Raw genomic sequence first — 20407 nt, 5'->3', positions numbered from 1 at the left:
ATTCTGCCTTGGGCATTTGTATTAATAGACCAGTTCCTCAAAGCCATCTAGCCCCACTCCGTCAATCCATAAAGATATCAAGTGTTTTCTTGCTGTAGCTCCAAATAAAAGATGAGATCCACAGAGTCTTGTGGAGAAGGGAAGACTTGACTGAAATGAACTAACTGACCTCTTGGTACGAAACAACTGTGAATAACGTGAACAGAGATAAGCCTGCATCTCAGTTACTGCCAGCTACAGCTTCATCAATCACCCCAAGTAACTTGTCATACAATTCTTCGGCACATCTGTCTAATGCAGAACAGACCTCATATTTTTAAAACAGACTGACTTTAAACTGGATGCATTGTGGAGATGGAGACATTTTCCAGCTCATTTTCAAATCTATCACCCCAAGTGGGTGATACCCCTGCAAGGCTGCTTGCTTCAGAGGGAGGGATCCACTCCGCTGCAGAACTCCCAATCCCCTTTTACTGCAGTGGGACCTAAATGGAGGTCCAATCCTGCTCCATTGTACGGTCAACCTTCATGCACAGTGCTGTCCTGGTCACTTGTTGACTGTAGCAAAAGACAGAAATGGGAAAAACTCTACAAAACTGGGTTCAAACTTCTTATTAAATGCCAAGGAGAGGAGAAGGAAATTGAGATACAGATCCATGCTCGGAGGCAAAGCACCAAACTGCTTTGAAAAGTCTATCAGTGAGAAGCTGAATCTCTCCGAAACTATTCTGTAGTATCTGTGAGATGCAATGATATATTTGCTCTGTGGTGCAGAACACCTGTTATTTAGAACAGTAACTCCCTGCAACTGCCATGACAGAAAGAACTACTCTTGTCTTTTTGCCACTCTGGTGCATTCCAGCCAGAGAGAGAACAGAGAAAATAGACCACCAGGAGCTCAGTGTTTTAGTGAATAAGTTAAGACACCCGGGGTTTAACTGCAGATCCACTTCTCTGTTTAGGGGAACTTTACAAAGGACATTCTGAGCCATGAACTTCTCATTCTCTTTACCTTTAACCTCCCTACATGCAATTTTGCTGTTGTTTTTCTATAGTTGTTTCTTTGGTGTTGTGTTTTTTTGTTGTTGTTACTTTTTTTATTTGTTTGTTTTAAGATAGCCACAAACATCAATACAGATCTATTCAGTACTGTTCTCTTTTCAGTATTTCCCTTGCTCTGTTTTTCTGTAGTTCCTCGTGCAAGTAGGAACACAGAGTGTAATGCTACAAGCATGTATTTACTAATTTTTGTTCAGAAGACTCTTTCAAACCAAAGCTACTAGACATCTCAGTTATCTTCTTGTGTGTAATTACTGACACCTATAAGACTTCAACAACTAGGCCCTGAAGATGGTGCAGATAAATATATGCTCTGGTAATTAATTTTGAAAAAACATATTTGTATCCAGAGTAAGATTTATTTATGTAGTCAAAGAAATGTTATTTTTGAAAATGGAAAAGGGTACTACAAACTCCTTTAAACAACTTATCTTAAATCCAAACTAGTTGGAAACATTAATTTTACTGTGTGCATAGACTACCATACAATCAAGATAAGTTCTCATTCTGTTAAAACACAAGGGGGGGGGGGGGGGGGGGAATACTGCTTTCTAAACAAGAAAGACAGAGAATGGTTATTTTTTACAGGATGATAAACTGAGTATATAGAAGTGATTTTACACCTTAAGATGTAGTTAGAAGACAGGTATTTACTAGCTAACAGAATGACTGTAAAACACCATTGCTCAAAGTATTTCCCAAGGCTCAGCTTTTAAAAATGATTAAGACATAAAATAAAAGCACTGATCTCTGCTCACAGATGAAGGGCAGCAGGACTCAACCGATAAACAGTAAAGCACTTCACTCAGGATCAAGAGGCAAGCCATGATTTTACAACAGCATAAATTCCGCCTAACGTTTCTCAGAGTCTGGAGCAACTGGAGGTCAAAGTATATTCAAAATCAAACTAACTCTGTTTATTGATTAATTTCAGTGAGTAAAACTCTACTTCATTTTCAACAACTCATTAAGATGAACAATTCACTAGAAATGTACGCTAATGTTATAAAAAACAGGCAAGATCTAAGATTATTGGGAGTGGGTGGAAACTATGACAAAAAGAAAATAAGTTTTACTTAGAAATAGCAAAACAAGAACTTTAGTGCACAGCATTCCTTTGAATACTAGACAGACTTATTGTTGAGACAGCAATATAAACCCATATTGGTTATGCAGATGATACTCATAATGGTATCCATGTAATTACACTGTATAATAAATTTGGTGAACAACAATTTACTGCTTTATTTTGAGGGCACTGTATTCATAATTTGTGCAAGATACAAAGAGGAAATGGATCCTGCTTAGGAAGGCCATCATCTGGAACCTGCTATAATCCTACTGTTAACTGACTTTTAGATAGAACCAGGAATGCACAAGAGAGTTTCAAGAAAACTAGGTCAAGAGGAGCTTCAGGATCTGAAGAATTTCTTGTTTCACTTGCAGTGACCTTGATCCCTGAGACATAGACCAGGATATTCATAGAATCATGGAATGGTTTGAGTGGGAAGGGACCCAAAAATCATCTAATTCCAACCCCCCTGCCATAGGCGGAGACACCTCCCACCAGATGGGGTTGTTCAAAGCCCTGTCCAGCCTAAATTAGGAACACTTCAAGGGATGGGGCATCCACAGATTCTCTGAGCAATCTGTTCCAGTGCCTCACCACCTTCAGAGTAAAGAATTTCCTCCTTGTATCTAATCTAAACCTACCCTCTTTCAGGTTAAAGCCATTATGCTTTGTCCTATTCTACACTCCCTGAAAAGGAGTCCCTCCCCAGCTTTTCTGTAGGCCCCCTTTAGGTACAGAAAGGCTGATGTAATGTTCCCTGGAGTCTTCTCTTCTCCAGGATGACTAACCCCAACTCCCTAAGCCTGTCCTCATAGGAGAAATGCTCCAGCCCTTTGATCATCCTTGTGGCTCTCCTCTGGACTCATTCTAATATTTCCGTGATATTGTGCCAGGCACCACCAGGACAATTTGTGGCATTTAAACAAGTGGCTCCAACCCCTGGGCAAAGACCACAGATGACAAGTTCTCTTTCAGCACAAGGGAGCCCTTTACTTACACAGTGGACTGTTTTATTCAACGGTAAAACTGTGCTCAGCTTGAAATGATGCTTTCCTGGAGTGCCAAAGCCTGCATCATGAACATCCTAACACAGAGCTTCCATAAACTTTGCAACTCTTAACTTAAAGTACCATCAGCTTCTTTGATCTTGCCTTCTGTAAACAACAAGTATTCATATATACCATAATAGACTGCTAACTATTCCAAAGCACACACTTCTTGCCCTGGAGAGAGTATAAGAATGGAAGCAAACACATAGCAGATGTTAGTTACTTGGTTGCTTTAATTGATTCAGTTTGTTTGATGAGCTACTGGATAAGAGCTCATATAGAATAGAATAGAAAATGAAACAAAACACAAAAGAAAGATGTTTACTGCAAGAATCAACATTATTTTCTGAGTTGCCAAAAAAAACATTCAATAGAAGTTCCAAATGTTAAGCTTGAGGGCCAAATAAAAGCCAGTCATAAGGAAAGCTGTGTGAAAAGGATATAAACATTAGAATAAAAATCAAAACAACAGGATCCAAGTCTTCCCAGTCCAAATTGGAGATGGGTTTTAGCCAGCACTTCTGCAGTCGTTCATTGTTGGTGAGGCCACAGACCCATTGTCTGGCTTGGAAAGGAGATAGCAAATTTCTGGGCTTTTAGCATACTGTGAAATCCCTAAAGCTCACAAAAGGAGAGACACAGAGACAGAGTTTGTATATATAGTCCCTTTGAGAGAGCTTCACGATGGATGTATAATGTGGCAAAAAGAGGTTTCCATCCTCTTCTGGAACATCCCTGTAAAAGTTTTTTAGTGAGGATGTGAACTCCACACCAAAAAGTTATATGTTGAGAAAGTTTCTCTTTTTCAGTTATCACTCCCATATTCTCTATATAAAGTCCCCCTACTCAGTGAGGTCCTACATCACAAGCTACAGTACATCTTTTTTGACATCTTTTTGTTGCACATTTAACTATGGTAGTTCCTCAACTACTGGTTCCAAATTGGGACAGCTTCAGCTTTTGTTAGCATAAATCTGTCTGTGATTATCCAGGCACAATGGAAAGGAAGCTGAACAGATTTATGGTTGGATAGACTATGCTGTGCTTTGCTACTTAAAATATTTGAAGACAGCATGTCCCCACAGATTTTCTACTAGTTTATTTCATGGCTAAATTGCCTATAGCCTCACCTTCTGCTTGTTACACTGCAGCACTTCATAAGCCTCTCAAGATTAAGAAACACATTTCATGACGTTTTCCTGTAAGTAGAAAGTTTATAAATATAAAAGTCCTTAGTCCTGTTCACACTGAAATCAAAAGAGTTACAATACTGACCTGAGCTTGGAAGGACAGGGAAATCTTTATAACTCTGAAAATTCTTCAAGATCTCAGGGATTTGTATTATTTTTTTTTCCCCAAAGAATATAATAATTTCCATTTAAAGTTCCCCAGTTCAAAAATCTGTGTATTAAGCAAATTCACTCTCAGGTGTCTTGTTTGGGTACCCAGCTATCACCAGGCATCAGATTTTTCCTCCTCATGATGCAAATGACCACATAGGTTCTAACTTCTGCTAATTTCCTGAGAAACCACCCTAGCTACATACGTGGAGCTTTAGACATCTAGCTACTTCAAAAAACTATGGATATGACCCTAACTACTTCAGTTCAGAATCAAAACTTTAACCAGTTTTGAAAGTGTTTGGATTTGGAACCACACAAAATAGGGCAAATGCTTGTCTAATGCACCACCTAAGAGTATTGTGTATGCTTTCTGGCTCACTGAGCATAGTAAAACAGCTAAATGCATATATAGTTTACTTAATCAATCACATTTAATGATTTGGACTGAAATCCAGTCGGTATGACTGAAGTTACTACCTGTCATCTAGGCAGTTGTTACTACCTGAGCGCATATGATTAAGCCTGAAAATATGCAAGGTAATATTATTTGTTGCAACTTCTCTTATTATGATACTAGCTGTAACCAGCCCTATTTTGTAATATTTGACACTGTCAAATTCACTCCAAAACCATTTGCAGTCTGTGGTGACACAGGCTAACCTAAAAGAAAAAAAAAAAAAAAAGTAATCTAGAACAAATAGCAAGACCATCTGAAACTGTTCTGTGGTTATGGATATCCTGTGAGGCAAAGATGATAAGTTCATTAGCTAAATTATTTGCTCAGTTGTTATTTACTTTAAATGCTGTATTAGCAGTGACATCCTTTATCCAGAATAATATAGTAAAATGGTATGAGAATTAAAGAATCATGCAACTACACTTCTCTTGAAATTGATTCAGTACAGCCTTCAAGGTCAAATTTTGTTCTGATGTTACCTCCACATAAACCTATTTGGTCAAATTCATCCCTGGTACAATACTGTTGATGTCAACAGACTTTCAGAAATTAAACTAGTACCAAATGCTTGTACATCTTTTCAATAATATGGAAAATTGAAAGAAATGATAGTCATTTGGAAACAACAGCAGCTGTTAGAAACACTGCTGGCAATAAAATACAAAATTATTTAAACAGCTGTACCTGTGGAAGATCAGTCTTCAAAGCAAAATGCATTTTCTTTAAAATATCACATGCCCCAAAAGACTGCATTGATGAAGGAAGGAATAGAACTATTATAACTCAGAGTGAAAGGACACAAGCAAGAAGTAAGAGGAGTAAGCCCCTCAGGCACATGGCTCATACCATTTTTCTTGGGCACATATTTCCAGGTGGGGTGAATCACCTGTTAGAGAAGTCCTTCTCTAAATTAACTAGATAAGCAGCCTAGATGACACATCCCATAAGGTCCCTAACTTGCATATGGTTAATATTAGGTAAAATAAATCCTCTCAGAAAGTGGAATTCTGCTATGAGGATGCTGGCAAGAACAGAGTATATGCCAAAGGGTGGGAATAAGAAAGGGGCAAAGAAAAACTACCAGCTGTAGCATCTACATCACAGAAGCTTCTTTGGAACCATGGTCTGTGGTCTGAATTACTTTCTCATATACATAAAAGAAAGGGAGCAAAATCTAATACCACCCAATTATCAGAATGTCATCTTATGATAGAAAGAGAAAAAGAGAGAAAGAAAAGAAGGAAGGAAGGAAGGAAGGAAGGAAGGAAGGAAGGAAGGAAGGAAGGGAGGGAGGGAGGGAGGGAGGGAGGGAGGGAGGAAGGAGGGAAGGAAGGAAAGAAGGAAGGAAGGAAGGAAGGAAGGAAGGAAGGAAGGAAGGAAGGAAGGAAGGAAGGAAGGAAGGAAACCTGAAATGTTCCTTGCAATAACACACATTTTGACAGGTAACAAGTCTGGCACCTTGCAACATTCCCAATGGCTCTGCAATTTATAGTCTGTTCAGATAAAATTAAACGATCATTATCCACTTTAACTAAGTGGAATTGACAGATTGACATACATTTGCTTGACAATCTACCTGTAAAACCCCAGCAATCAAGCACAGTTGCAATGCTGTCATTATGACACCTGTCAGTTTTCAAGACAGCAGAAGTCATTAAGCATTTCCTTGAGACGTATTGTCCCAATTGCTGAAATTCACAGAAAAAAAAAAAAAAAAAGAAAAGAAAAAAAAAAAAAAAGATACAAAGATCCCCAAGGCATTATTACAACCAGGTCAACACTGTTATAGTTTGATGGTAAAAGAAATTCTTTCTCTCCAGGTTAACTTTTTGACAATAATCTTCTTTGACAAGTCATCTTAATGACACCCTGTTTCCATCAAAAGTACAATTTCAAAACAAAAAATTTTTGAAGTGAACGTTTAACTTGCAGGTCAAAGGACCTCTGAAACAAGGACAATTTCTATAGATTCCCTTCCTTAAAACAATATTCTCTACTTTATTTTGTACCAAGTCCTACATTGTTACCGTTCTTGTATTTCTCCAACAAGCACAATGAACATAGATCCTATTGCTACACTTGTTCTGGTAGTTTGTGTTACCACTATCAGTCAAAAGCATCTGATACTTGATCCCAGTATCAGACATTTTTCCACAAAGGAAAAATGGCACAGAATAATGGTACATTCATCTATTTCTTAAAAATAATTCCTCATTCTCATTTTGATCATTGTCTATTTAGAGATGAAACTCTATTTTACTCATAAACATATGGTTAAGGTTATGAGATAAAGGTTAATTGCCTAAGCAACTAAGATGATGCAGATACCCAGGTAGGGAAAACAGCATGCCTGAAGTCACACAGCAGATCAGCTGTCCATGAATAACTGCAGCCCAAGTCACCTCACTCCAGTGTTCACTTCACAATCTCCTCCATAGCTGCCATACACCAAACTAAGTAGTGGAAACACAGGATTGGGTACCTGGGCCTAGAACCCATAGTCAAATGCAGTCTGATAGCAGGGCATTCGTTTTTCCTGAAGTATGTTGTATTTAAATATTTCTTCATTAAAAAAAAAAAAAAAAAAAAAAAAAAAAAGGAGAGAGGGAGAAGAAAATCTAAATATTAGTCCTGTACTTATAGTGCAGTGCAATTTCAGGAGTCAGCAAATGCATTGGCAGGGTATGTTGACAGAGATAAGAAACTGTACAATCTATCCAGCCACTATAACCTCTCCAAGCCTAACATAAAGGGATAAACAATTAAATATAATGCTTTTTTTCTGTATTACAGAAGCCAATGTACTACTTACGACTCTCCCGAGTTTTCAAGCTGAGTGTTAACAGTTCACAAGCCTCCACACAGAGGCTAGTTATACCCACAATTAACCATTATAACTTTTCCATGTTAAGGAAAGGAAGTAAGAGTTTGGTGAAATTCATAACATTTTTACCTCCTGTGGAAAGGGAACAGAGTTAAAAATAAGATTTAACTCACTACCAGGATGATTGACCTGATATTCAAAAATTCCCATTCATTAGTTCATCCTAGATTTTGCAATTGTAAAGGAAAATTATTTATTTTTTTCCTCACTTTGGAGTGTGAGGAATTGTCTTCCATTTCATACCACAGAAGACTCCTGATGCTGCAGGACTGTTGATCTTTTCTGCTCCAAGATTCTCTTTTTCTCCCCCTCATAATTGGTTGTTTGTTCTTCTTTTTTTTTTCTTTTTTTTTCAGTAGTAGCACTAGTACTAGCAGTAATAGTATTTATTTTTTTAGAAGCAAGATAATATTTCTGAAGCACACAAAGTCAAATTGCAAAACTCAGTTTGATTGGATGAAACGGTTGTTCTGAACAAGGACAAATCAGTACACACAAAAAGCAAGTTTCTCCCACCTTATGCTGGGAGGAGACACCTATGAACATAAAACACAGGACTCTGCTGTAGAACATTATAGCAGAAAAACTTTTTATGAGACATCGATGATCTTGAGGTCTCTTCCAACCTAAAAATTCTGTGATTCTGTGATTCTGTGATCTGAAATCAGTCCTGCCTGTGCTAGTAATCACACCTTCACTTGCACTTGGACACGGAACCAAAATATCTAAAAGGACAATTCAGCCATGGATGGCACAGTGTTAAACCACTGAATTGGCTACACATAACTTTTGAATCCATGCTAGTTTTATTCTGTAAATCTCTAGCTTTGGGATAAACTGCTTTAAAAATCCTCTCTCTACAATATTATTATGGGTGCATCTCAATCACTTAACTTTTTGTTATTATTATTTATAAATAAAATTGTTGTGTTAGTAATATACCAGTGACTGCAGAAATTAAGTTGGGAATGAATCCTGAAGAGTTAGCTAATTCAAACCCTCCCTTTCTTCAAGGCAGGATCAGTTATTCCTAAACAAATTTTGACAGATGTTTATTTAATCTCTCATGATAAAGACTGCCCAGAGAGGTTGTGGGATCTAGTCCAGTGCTTGAATGCCTTTGTCCCCTCAAAGTTGTTTTCCTAACTTCTACTAACCATCCTGTGCTGCAGTTCAAGCCCATGGATATATAAACAGAGTAGATTTGGAATGAAATGGAGTCACTGAGGACAGACAGTAGAAACAGGGTATCTCCAAAATCTTCTTAATGATTCATTTTCTTCCTTTGTTACATATCTAATTTTACTTGGCAGTCTGAGTAGCTAAAGTGACATTTTTTTATATATATCTATATTTTTATATGTTTTGAGGAAAATCTATTAATCTTAGTGATAAAGAAAGGTTTTCTTTACCCAGGGGAAATTCTCCAACATATTTGCTGTCTCTTAGGCAACAGGAACACAAGCAATTGTTATTGTGGAAATTCTGGGTGAAACCTGCAGCTGAAAAACTGTAAAAACCTTTGTGTTTGAGGTATTTCACTAAAGGAGTCACTGTGTTGTTCAGAAAATAAAATAAAATAAAATAAAATAAAATAAAATAAAATAAAATAAAATAAAATAAAATAAAATAAAATAAAATAAAATAAAATAAAATAAATAAAAATCTCTTGACCCAAGACTACTCTGAAGCAAAGCTCCAGATCTCACTGATGTAAGTTCTGCTGTCTGCTTGGATCTGACAATTGTTTTCAAATCATTCAAGTAACTTTTACAATGTGTGAATGTGTGAGTATGCATGACATGAGGCCACATGCTAAGGGAGGGTATGTTGAGACAGCCAGAGACAATACCTTCAAGAGAGATATTTTTTGAGTATAGAAACCTCTGGATGCAACAAATTATTTGGGCCCAGACTTCCAGCCAGCACTGGGAGCAGCACGCTACAGACCAAGCCAACTGGCTCTAACCATCATGTGCCATCTCAGAGTGGCAGAAGGAGGGTAGCTTGGTGTTACAGAAGCATTAGGTACAGACCAAGCTCTGCGGACATACCATTCAGAAACAGTCTGTAAATTTTACCCATACTTAGGCTTCATTTTCTTGCAGTGCACAGATTTTTGGGTACATGCCCATCACTCAAATACTGGACATCACTTTGTTCCACTCCTCTCCTTGACTTTCCAGGTAGCATCACAAACTAATCTGTTTTGAAATGGTCTTCTGGAGACTATCTTGTCCAATGCAATGATCAGAGCAGGTCCAGTTATAGCAGGCTGCACAGGGCCAATTGAATTTTGAATGTTTGCAGAGATGGAGAATTCTCAAACCCTCTGGGCAACTGGCCAGTGTATGACCCCTCTTATAATGAAAATATTTTCCTAATGTCTAATCAGAAGCTCTTACATTCCAACTTGAGTACACTGGCTCTCATCCCATTGCTGCACACCTCTGAGAAAAGTTTATCTTTGTCTCCTATGTACTCACCCATCAGGTAAATATTGGCCACAGTAAAGTTGCCTCAAGCCTTCTATTCTCCAGGTTGAATAAGCACATCTCTGTCAGTCTCCCCCTGTATGCTGTGTCCTCCATCCCCTGACCATTTTGATGGCCCTCTGTGGGACTCACTCCAGTATGTCAATATCCTTCTTGTAATGGGGAGCCCAAGGCCAGACATAGTCCAGATACTGTCAGATACTTCTGATACTTTCTCACAGTGCCAAGCAGAGGGAAATACATGTAACTGCTGGCTACAGCCGTGTTTTTAAGTCCTATCCTTTCACTGCAAGAGCACACTGCTGAGTCTTGTTGTCTACCAGGACACTCACATTCTTCTCTTCAGAGCTGCTTTCCATTCAGTCAGTCCCATAGCCTGTACTGTTGGATGGGGTTGTTGCAGCCTGGGTGATTATCCCAGGACATTGAAATCCCTTTTAGCAGCATCCCTTCAGCATACCAATGTAGTATTAGCCATCTCAGCCTCACTAACCTCCCCGATTACTTCAACTTGGCTGTTCTCACAAAGCATTTAGCAAGAAAGGACATTTGCCAGAAAAGGTGTGAAGCAGGTATCTTCACTGCACAAGTGTTCAATAGAATGTTCACAGAAATAGCTGAGGCATTGTCCTTCTATGCAAAATAGAACAGCCAGCAAATAAGTTTTTCACTGAATAAGCATTAACCTACGAGTGCAATTCATCTCAGCACCGTTCAGTATTATTAACCATACCTTTTTTTCAGGAAGTGTTGAGTAGCTGCTAACACCTGGATTTACAGAGGCAAAATAATACTTCACATTGGCATAATTTGTGAGGTGGCTGAGGTGTTACATGAGTGGACGGTATTCTGGCAAAACTAATAAATGTGTTTGCACAGTCCACAACAATACAGCCATTTACTCAATCCAGGACTCAATGTCAAGCCCTCTAAAGTTACTTAGGGGTAATTCTTACCATTGCCTTTCAATGACAGAAAGTTTGGTAATGGAGTATCAAAATAAACCAAATTAGAAGGAATTTCAGAAGGTGGAAACAGCTCTTTCCCTCCATCCTTCTCCCAACCTACCTCTACAAACATGGTCTTGTAATGTCTAAGATGAATGTCCAGAGAAGAAAAATGAGGACAGTTGGCTAGGTAAAATTTTAATCCCATAAAGGGAAAGCAAAGGTTTTGCTGTACGTTTTAACAGGGCAATGGATTTCTTAGGCTTTTGCCTGGGGTAAATTTCAGCTAGACAGATTCAGAAACTCCCACAAAGAGCCCCAGGTATTTCAAAAGAGACACAGCAGGGAGGCAGTCTGCTACCAATGGGTCCAGAGAGACACCTGAGAACCTGACTACTTATCCACCAAAAAGGAGATAAATCCGACAGTGTTTTCCTTACTGCAATTTTTGGTGTTAAATTGAGCACTGTTATGTTCCTGCTTCACTACCCACAATCATGAGTACCAATGGCCACAAGGCTTCATGGGCTAAGAACTTTGCAAATCTCATTCTGAGCTGAAAGAAGTTATGTTTCAGAGACTTTCCTTAGCCTTGAAGTAGGGAATAGCTTCAGAGCAGGAATTAGATTTAATTAAGCATATTCAGTACATCAGAAGAAACTAATTTAAGAACAGCACATATTTGTTGTCAGTTGGTAGTTTCCCTTTAGAAGCTGCTGCTTAAAGCAAAGTATCACTAAGCACCACTTCAAGCAAAAAAAAAAAAAAACAAAAAAAACATTTCACCTTAGCAGCAGAGCTAATCTACAATTCACTGGAATAAAGAAGACACCTGAAATTACATTACTTTCTTCTGGTCTACATATAAATGAAGTACCTCAGTATGTGCTCAATAAAAGCTTGGAGAGAAACAGAATGATGATACAAGGAGGGCAAGGCTACAAGTTTCAGTGAAAAGAGCCAGCATTGAACAGTGCATCACAGCAGGATGCCGAAGGACAACTCATTCTGCAGGGAACGAAGAGGTGCGAAGACTCTTGCCTCTTGCTTCATTTGTGCAGCAGTGTTGTGGTGTAACCCAGCAGGCAGCTCAGCACCACACAGCTCTTCACTCACTTCCCCTTCCCCACAGTGGGATGGGGGAGAGAATCAAAAAAAAAAAAAAAAAGATAAAATGCATGGGCTGAAGTAAGGACAGTTTAATCGGACAGAAAAGGAAGGAAATGAAAATAATAATAATGATAATGACAGAAGCATATTTAAAAAAAAAAAAAAAAGTGATGCACAATGCAACTGCTCAACACTCATCAACCAATGCTCAACCAGCTCCCTGTTTTATTTTACATCATGATGTCCTATGGCATGAAATATCCCTTTGGCCTCGTTGTGTCCCCTCCCAGCTTCTTGTGCACCCACAGGCTACTTGCTCGCAGGGTGGTATGAGAAGCTGAAAAGTCCTTGACTTAATGTGGGCATTCCTCAGCCACAACCAAAACAGTGGCATGTTATCAACATTAATTTTCTCCTAAATCCAAAACATAGCACCACAGCAGACACTATGAAGAAAATTAACTCTATTTCAGCTGAAATCAGGACAAGCAGTTCCCCAGAAGCCTCTGGGAAGCCCTTTAACATTAAGACTTTGTATGCGAATGCAAAAACACTTGCTACCAGCTGTAATCACTAGGATTTATCACTGAGGGAAAAATGTCTGAATGCCTCTGAGATCCATGTCACAGGTCTAGGGCCAGGAACTGCTGGAGAAGCCAGCAGAGACACATGTGCTTGTACATTAGGCTCTTCTCATTTATGAGCTTCACAGTTTTCCATGTATCCCACAAACTTCTCATGAGCGTCAGATGTACTGTTGAGACACAAAGGACTGGATCGTCCTTAGTTATGCACCTTTTTCTCATTCTAACAAATTAATAAAATTAAGGGGGGGAAACTGTTCATTGCCTGGTATAACAGACAGAAAATGGTAAGACAAAAAAGCACAAGTCCCTAAGAAGAACAACTTACAAAGAATGAGACCGTAAACGCCATTACTGTTTCCAGACTAAAGGCATTGAGCTAAAATACCAGTGAGGACCCTTGTTATCCTTTTTCCACAGCACAAGCTTTTACCGTTTTCACGGATGAATTAAAAGAGCAGTATTGATCCACACTGGCTGTCCTTTTCAGTGCAAACATTGCACTGGACAGGCAGGCACACAGTGTTTCTTAGCTTCAGAAGAATATACAAGGCAGCATCCTTTTCTGCAGTTTATTCAGGGAAAAGGTGCTACTAAAATGTCATGCTGAAACCATCATTCAATGCTTGTCACAAGCTAAGGCTAAAACACCAAGAACTAACTTAAATTTGGGCTGCAGTAATGAGTTGGTTATTTTCAAAATCAAAATCTGACTTATGGCTCTATTTGTTCTTCTTTCAATTGGCAATAAACTGAGTTCATAAAATTACAAAGGAGCTTTGGAATTGTAATCCAGTTAAATCAGCACTTACAGGGATTCAGATAAGTGAAGAATTTTCATTAAAAAAAAAAAAAAAAAAAAAGTACTGTAATAAAAGTCTTCTTTGGGACATCCTCCCCACCACTATCCTTTAAACATACTGATATACTGACTGACAGCAATTATACACTAAGTTTATATTGTACATTTATCATCTCACAAACTACAAGGTCGATTCGTTTCCCACTAAAGTAAGAAGTGAGAATCCTCTTTCCCTTTGCAGCACTTTTTGCCCCTGTATCAGGGAGATGTCTGTGCAGAAGTCTGCATGGCAGTTAACACCACTGGAAACAGCCTCAGCTCTTCTCAGCACAAGGGGAGGAGGTAGAAGAGAAGCAAGGAGCAGCATGAAGCTATCAGAAGCACCTCCAATTTTTGGCAAACTATCCAGGCTGTGTCTTAACTCCTCCATGCAAATCAAAACTGTTCATAGATTTTTCCTGAGTTGGTTATCTACCTCCAACAGGTAACTTGCTTGTAGTTACATCAACATCAGCAATCAATTTGTTAGGCTCAGAGAAAAATAAAATGCAGAGAAATATAAAATGCCCCCTATATGGGGCAGCAAATTGCTAATATAAAGTTGTACAACACTGTTACATACAAGACACTTTTTTGTCCATAAATCTTTTATCTTTTTATTAACTTTAAACTGCCATGAGGCAGATGCCTTCAGCTCCGTGCTTTGGAAGCAGAACCTGAGACTTGAGGGGTGACCCGTTCAGCATCACACAGCAGGCCAACATGTTCTACTTCAACATCTCCAAATCTATAAAGTCTCTGTCTTCGCTTTGCTTTTTGTGAGAACTGAAAGAGGAGAGAGACCAGCAACCCTCTGCACAGGTTGAGCCCCAAGCCTGTCATTAGAACAGCACTGGGCTGGAATGAATAAGCACATTGAAGAATTAACCAGTTCTTAAGATATCAGCTGGCATCTAAATTGCTTGTCCACACTGATGAACAAATGACAGAAATGTGCAAAAGTGGAGGAAAGAATAGGGAAGCAAAATTCTTTCTAACTCAGATGATAAGTAATCTGTCCTCCTTAAACCCGCCACACGTTGTTCTCTCCACGTGCAGTTAGTTGGTTCCCTCCCCATCCCCCACCCAGAAAAAAAAAAAAAAAAAAAAAAAAAAGTCATCTATTAGTCTTTTTAGTCTTTACCCCAAGACAACCTTCTTCAGAGCACATGCGACTCCAACAAAGTATCACAGAATCACAGAATTTCTAGGTTGGAAGAGACCTCAAGATCATCGAGTCCAACCTCTGACCTAACACTAACAGTCCCCACTAAACCATATCCCTAAGCTCTACATCTAAACGTCTTTTAAAGACTTCCAGGGATGGTGACTCCACCACTTCCCTGGGCAGCCTGTTCCAATGCCTAACAACCCTTTCAGTAAAGAAGTTCTTTGTAAGATCCGAACTAAAACTCCCCTGGTGCAACTTAAGCCCATTCCCCCTCGTCCTGTCACCAGGCACGTGGGCGAACAGACCAACCCCCACCTCACTACAGCCTCCTTTAAGGTACCTGTAGAGAGCAGTAAGGTCATAGTAGACGTATCTTCAGAGCACACACACCTTGCCAGCACAACCTGCTGGGCAAGAGGGGACAACTACATTTCATTTCTTGCTGCTGCTGAATCAGAAATATGTGGCAGAACAGATATCAGTGAGGGAAACAATTTAGAGGAATTAAACTGAGTGAAGCCTTCCACTTCCAGTCCTCTACACAAATTTTACCAAGAACTTACCCACATAGATGATCATGCTTGCTTCAGACTTATCCTAGCTCCTTGCAGAGCAGTGCTTGAAGTTCAAGGTCTCAGGCTTTATCTGTAACACTGCAAATGACCAGATTCCAGAGCAAAGAAAGCTCCAGAACAAGAACATTGGCCACATTGGATTTAAGGTAAAAACCTCATCTTTCCAGAAGACAAATCTATTTTGAAAATAAGATGAGTGTAGAATGAGCTCTCTCAGAAACTAAGGACCAACACAGTCAACTCCATCTTCCTTTCCAAGCAAGATACATGTTTTAAAGGCATCTCTTGTAGAGCAGAACAATAAATAAAAATAAATATAATAATAATAAATTCAAGCATCAGATACAGAATTTATTTTCAAGAAAAAGAAAAAAAAAAAAAACAAGTTATCCACAAATAAGAGATGACAGCAGTTTAACACACTATTGTTAGGACTCTAGATATATTATGAATGATAGGAAGACAAGACAGAATAGAACAGATTCAAATAAAATGGGAATAGAGTATAAAGGGCAGTGTTATTAAAATATGGATAAAATGAAAGGGCCCAGAGGGAAATGATGGAAAAGAACAAATGGTGGAGAAGCAAACTGGGGTCATGGCTTGGAGCAGCTGAACACCTGGCATCATCTGGTGCAGAACCATTGACTGTAACAGGTCAAGGACTGCTGCTCTCAGCTGAGGGTTTGGCCCACTGCACTGAACCAGACAGAGGCAATCAAACAGGCCTGGCCTTCTGGGGGTGTTCTCCCCTCAGGAAATAAAGAGGCGACACAGGAAGAGAATAAGGATGATTCCACAAATGACAAAGGAGAAAGCAAAGTCTAGACAAGGAGAAAGAAGCTAAACAGAAAAGAATGAAAGGAGAACAAGAAAGAAGAACAAAGAGATGGGGCAAAAGCAAGATAAGAAGCAAATATCCACAGGTTAGTGGAATACATTTCATTTATTCATGAGCACTGTTTTATTATGTGTCCTTGGCAGACATCCCATAACTGAAAATTTGCAAGGCAGAGAATGATGCGAGTTTAGAGACTTGAGCCTCGTTTCTAGTCATTAGCCTTGGGCAGGTCTTTTTAATATACGCACCCCAGTAGCAAGTAAACAAGTTCTTTAAATCAAGAGCCTTTTGACAGGAGGCACACGGTAAACAAATGGACTTAGCCACAGCCAGAGAGGGATTCCGGGAGAAAAGGCAATAAACAAGCCTGGCCACAACCTGTTCATGAGTAACCAAGAGGACAGACAGGCTGTTGGGAAAGACATTGCCCAACAGGCTGTACTCTGCTGCTCACTCTGACCCTAGCTTGTGTCAGAGCATCTGTCTTTCATGCATGCTCCTGGCTAACTGGCATTTATTTTACCTGGGAGTGTGCAGAGCTCAGCATGCCCAGCTGGCACGGAGGAGGGATGCTTGCAGTGCGCAGCCCAGGAATGGTGGCAGCGGTGTTTGGCAGCTGTCCCAGCACAGAGGCAGGCACCGTGTCCAACACCAGCTTCGCTGGGGGCTCCGTCAGAAAAAAGTGCTCACCCCTGGCACATGCATCAAGGCTGAATGGGGAAAGACCAGCCATCTCCATTCCCCATATGGGTATAAGGTGCCTCCACAGCTTGGTTCAGTCGCTGCTGAACTTCGCTTTGCATTAAGGCTGAGCCTGCCCCATAGTCCTGGCACTAACAGTTAATGGCGGGTTTTACTTTGCCTGTAGCTGTAGTTCCGGAACTAAGGTGATATCAGTGCCTTAATACTGATTTATCATCTGTTCAGGTTTGAGGTGCTTATATTCTTCTTGCCCTGGGGAATTTGCTAAGTCCTAGAGAGGATGAGCAAAGAAATACTTTACTTAGAACCTCTCTGTTTGTTCAAAGGACAAGATGTTTTAAGAAAATATGCAACCCCACCAGCCTCTGGAATAACTCTAGGGGTAACACCAGAGTTTGCATCAGTGCAACTGAAAACCTCTATTTGTGCTTTTTCCTTTGCCGTTTGCTTTTACAAATGGGGAGCTGAAGGGCTCCTGCCATTTTTGTGGGTTGTCTTAGTGCTAAGCCTGGTAAGACACAGATCTTTAGATATTATGTTCAAGGAGAAAAGTCACTTCAAAAATAGCATTGATGTCTTCTGCTATAAAAACATATAGGTTTTGCTTATTTTAAGATCAATATAAACAAATCATTTCAGCCTGTATAAAGAATGCCTAACAGAAAAAGTTAGGAACCAGGAAATTTAGATATTATTTCTGTACCTTTCCGATTTTTTCAACTCCTGCAATTGAAAAAAAAAAAAAAAAAAAAAAAAAGGAAAAAATGTTAGTGTCTCTTTATAAAAAATAAATGTTTTGAAATTGACAGATAACAAGCACTACACAGAAGCTAGGTATGAATATTGTCAGTTAAAGCTTTTTTATCATCATTTAGCTACCTACTTATATATAAATCATTTACCCAATTTCAGAATATAAAATCCTCTTTGCCTATCCACAGTGCTGTCTCAGCAGAAGTTTGGATACAGAATCCACAAAGTTTTTTCATCGTTAACCAATTGTCTCCCATTGCCCCAAGTACTACTTTTATGAGTGGAATTTAGAAAAGTAGAGGGCAACAAGAAGGGGATGAAGTTGTCTATTTAAACCAACCAAACAAACAACAACAACAAACAGTCTCATCACAAATGATTACAGATCTCAACATCACTGCAATTGGCAACTTCCACCTAGTAGTGAATAACAAATATAGCCCACAAAGTTTAAGCTAATAACAAATACAGCCCACAGTATATAGCCCACCTCTGCTACCATTTAAACCTAGGACATCAACACAAATCAAGTCCTACCAAAACTGGGGTTAACCCTAACTGCTTTGAGCAGAGAAAGATTTTGGAAAATGCTAACTGAGGAAAGTAAGAAAGCATGACTCAGGACATGCCTCTGAAAATGAGACCTTCTCAAGATATCATAGACTCCCAGGATTTGACTCGCACACACCCCCCAAAACCTCTGGCTCCTGCACAAAGTGTACTCCTGCCTCCTCGATCCTCCTAGGATGTTAGTCTGAATAACTTATGCCATCTATTGGCCTAGACCTGCGACAGATGCTCTGAGGAGAACTTTAATTCTGGGAAAGTGACTGTGTTAAAAGGGATCTGACAGTAGATCTGTAAATTCTGCTAATGGAATCAATACAATGCTGCTGCTCAGATCTTGAGGTCTACCTTCTCCAGCAGACGTGCTGCTTCAGAGCCCAGCTCCCAGAAAAAACAGCAGTTGTGGTCTGGTTCAGGCAAAAAAAAAAAAAAAAAAGAGATGGTATTGGCATAGGACTAGCACACACTGCCAAGAAAAGCCAGAAAATTAGCAGTGAGGATTTTCACTGTCTTACAGAAGCATGTAAGAAAAGTCTTTATTATAAGAGAAAGGCCCTTCAAAATTCCCTTGGATCTAAAACCAGGGAAACTATCTCCAACTTACTAAGTCTGCTTTAAACCAGCCACGCAGTGAGAAGCCACTTCTCTCGCCTTTCTGTACCCACAGTGGCTACCGCAGTGATTTAGGGCTCCTCCAAGAGAGTTTACTTTTTTATCTAAATGTGTTTTTAAAAGGCAAGGCAGAGCTCTGCAATGCGAAAGGGACGCAGAGCCATCTCTATTGATCCACTCCCTCGCAAGCCATTAGGAAGCACCCGCGGAGAAGTCGGCGAGGAAACACGCGGCCGCCCCGGCATCGCCTCGTCCCTTCCGCGGCTCCAGAGTGGTCCCCACCTCCGGGGCTGCTTCTTTTGGGGGGCACGGATTGCTCCGGGAGCGACTTCGGAGGAGCCGGGGCTCCCCAGTACCAAGCTGCAGCATCCTTCCTTCTCATCCTCCTCCTCCTTCTCCTCCCCCGGCTGTTTGCCCCGCAAAGCGCAAGGAGAACCCGTCGCACCTCCGGCACTGATCTGTGCCATGCCATGCCATGCCATGCCATGCCATGCTGTGCCATGCCGTGCCGTGCCGTGCGGAGCCGTGCGGAGCCGTGCCATGCTGCCTACCTGGAGCTGCCCGGCTCCTCTGCCTGCCCCGCCGGGCTCCGCCGGGCTCCGCGCAGCGGGCGGTGGGAGGGGAAGGGAGGCGGCAGCGGGCGGGATCAGGCGAGTCCCCACCCCGGCCCCAGGCACCCCCCAGCCCCCCCCTCCGGAGTCCGGTTCCCGTCCCGGAGCCGCAAAGGGACCGGCACCTTCCTGGCGGGGCAGCTGGAGCCGCGCTGCTGCCGGCTACGGGGGTCCCGGGGTGGGGGGGGCAGCACTGAGAGCGGGGGGCATAAATTGAGGCCGGGGGGGTCCCGAACTGAGGCTGGGGGGTCTACACTGAGACCAGGGGGTCTCGCACAGCACCCCAGGAGTCCCGCACTGAGCCCCAGGGGTCCCGCATTGAGACTGGGAGATCCCGCACTGAGATCGGGGGGTCCTGCTTTGCACCCAGAGAGTTCCTGCTTTTTCCCCGTGTGCCACACCGCACCCGTGGGGTCCCGTCCCTGAGGCACGCGTGGGGACCTGCCCGTGCCACATACCGAGCAGTGCCCCCCGCTCCCACAGCCCAGGAGCGGGGAGAGGGGCAGCCAGTACGGCAAAGGGGACAACGCCGAGGCTGCCCCTGGAGTCCCTCCAGTATGGGCTGCGGGGCTCCCACCTTCCTGCTTTTGGGCACCGATGGTGCTGACAGCACCCCGACAGCGCAAACGGCATCGATCTGCTATCGATTTTCTGCCACCGATGTGCTCAAGGGGAGAATGGGTGGCTTCGCCTCAAGGTTTTGCAGGGGTTTCTCTTGGTGTCCTGTCCCCAAA

At 41.1% G+C, this 20407-nt stretch overlaps 1 protein-coding gene across 7 annotated transcripts in view; it reads right to left on the bottom strand.

Annotated features, from left to right (window-relative positions):
- Positions 1-19676, bottom strand: part of KCNS3 (potassium voltage-gated channel modifier subfamily S member 3) — a 33323-nt gene extending 13647 nt beyond the window's left edge. Inside the window, exons 1-5 of one of the 7 annotated variants that reach the window (XM_084513407.1) lie at positions 19614-19676; positions 18799-18857; positions 17834-17853; positions 15576-15763; positions 4311-4379 (exon numbers count right to left, since the gene is read on the bottom strand). The gene's annotated coding sequence lies outside the window, so the exon portion shown is untranslated. Of the gene's footprint in view, positions 1-4310; positions 4380-15575; positions 15764-17833; positions 17854-18798; positions 18858-19054; positions 19117-19507; positions 19583-19613 lie in introns of those variants that run through there. The other 6 variants (XM_084513406.1, XM_084513408.1, XM_084513410.1 and 3 more) reach the window with 6 other exon arrangements.
- Positions 19677-20407: the final 731 nt, after the last annotated feature.

The sequence above is a fragment of the Aythya ferina genome (assembly GCF_964211825.1).
Source record: "Aythya ferina genome assembly, chromosome: 3".
Taxonomy (NCBI): Eukaryota; Metazoa; Chordata; class Aves; order Anseriformes; family Anatidae; genus Aythya; species Aythya ferina.
The sequence above is the reverse complement of the archived record's forward strand: the minus strand, read 5'-3'. Positions and strand labels throughout refer to the sequence as shown.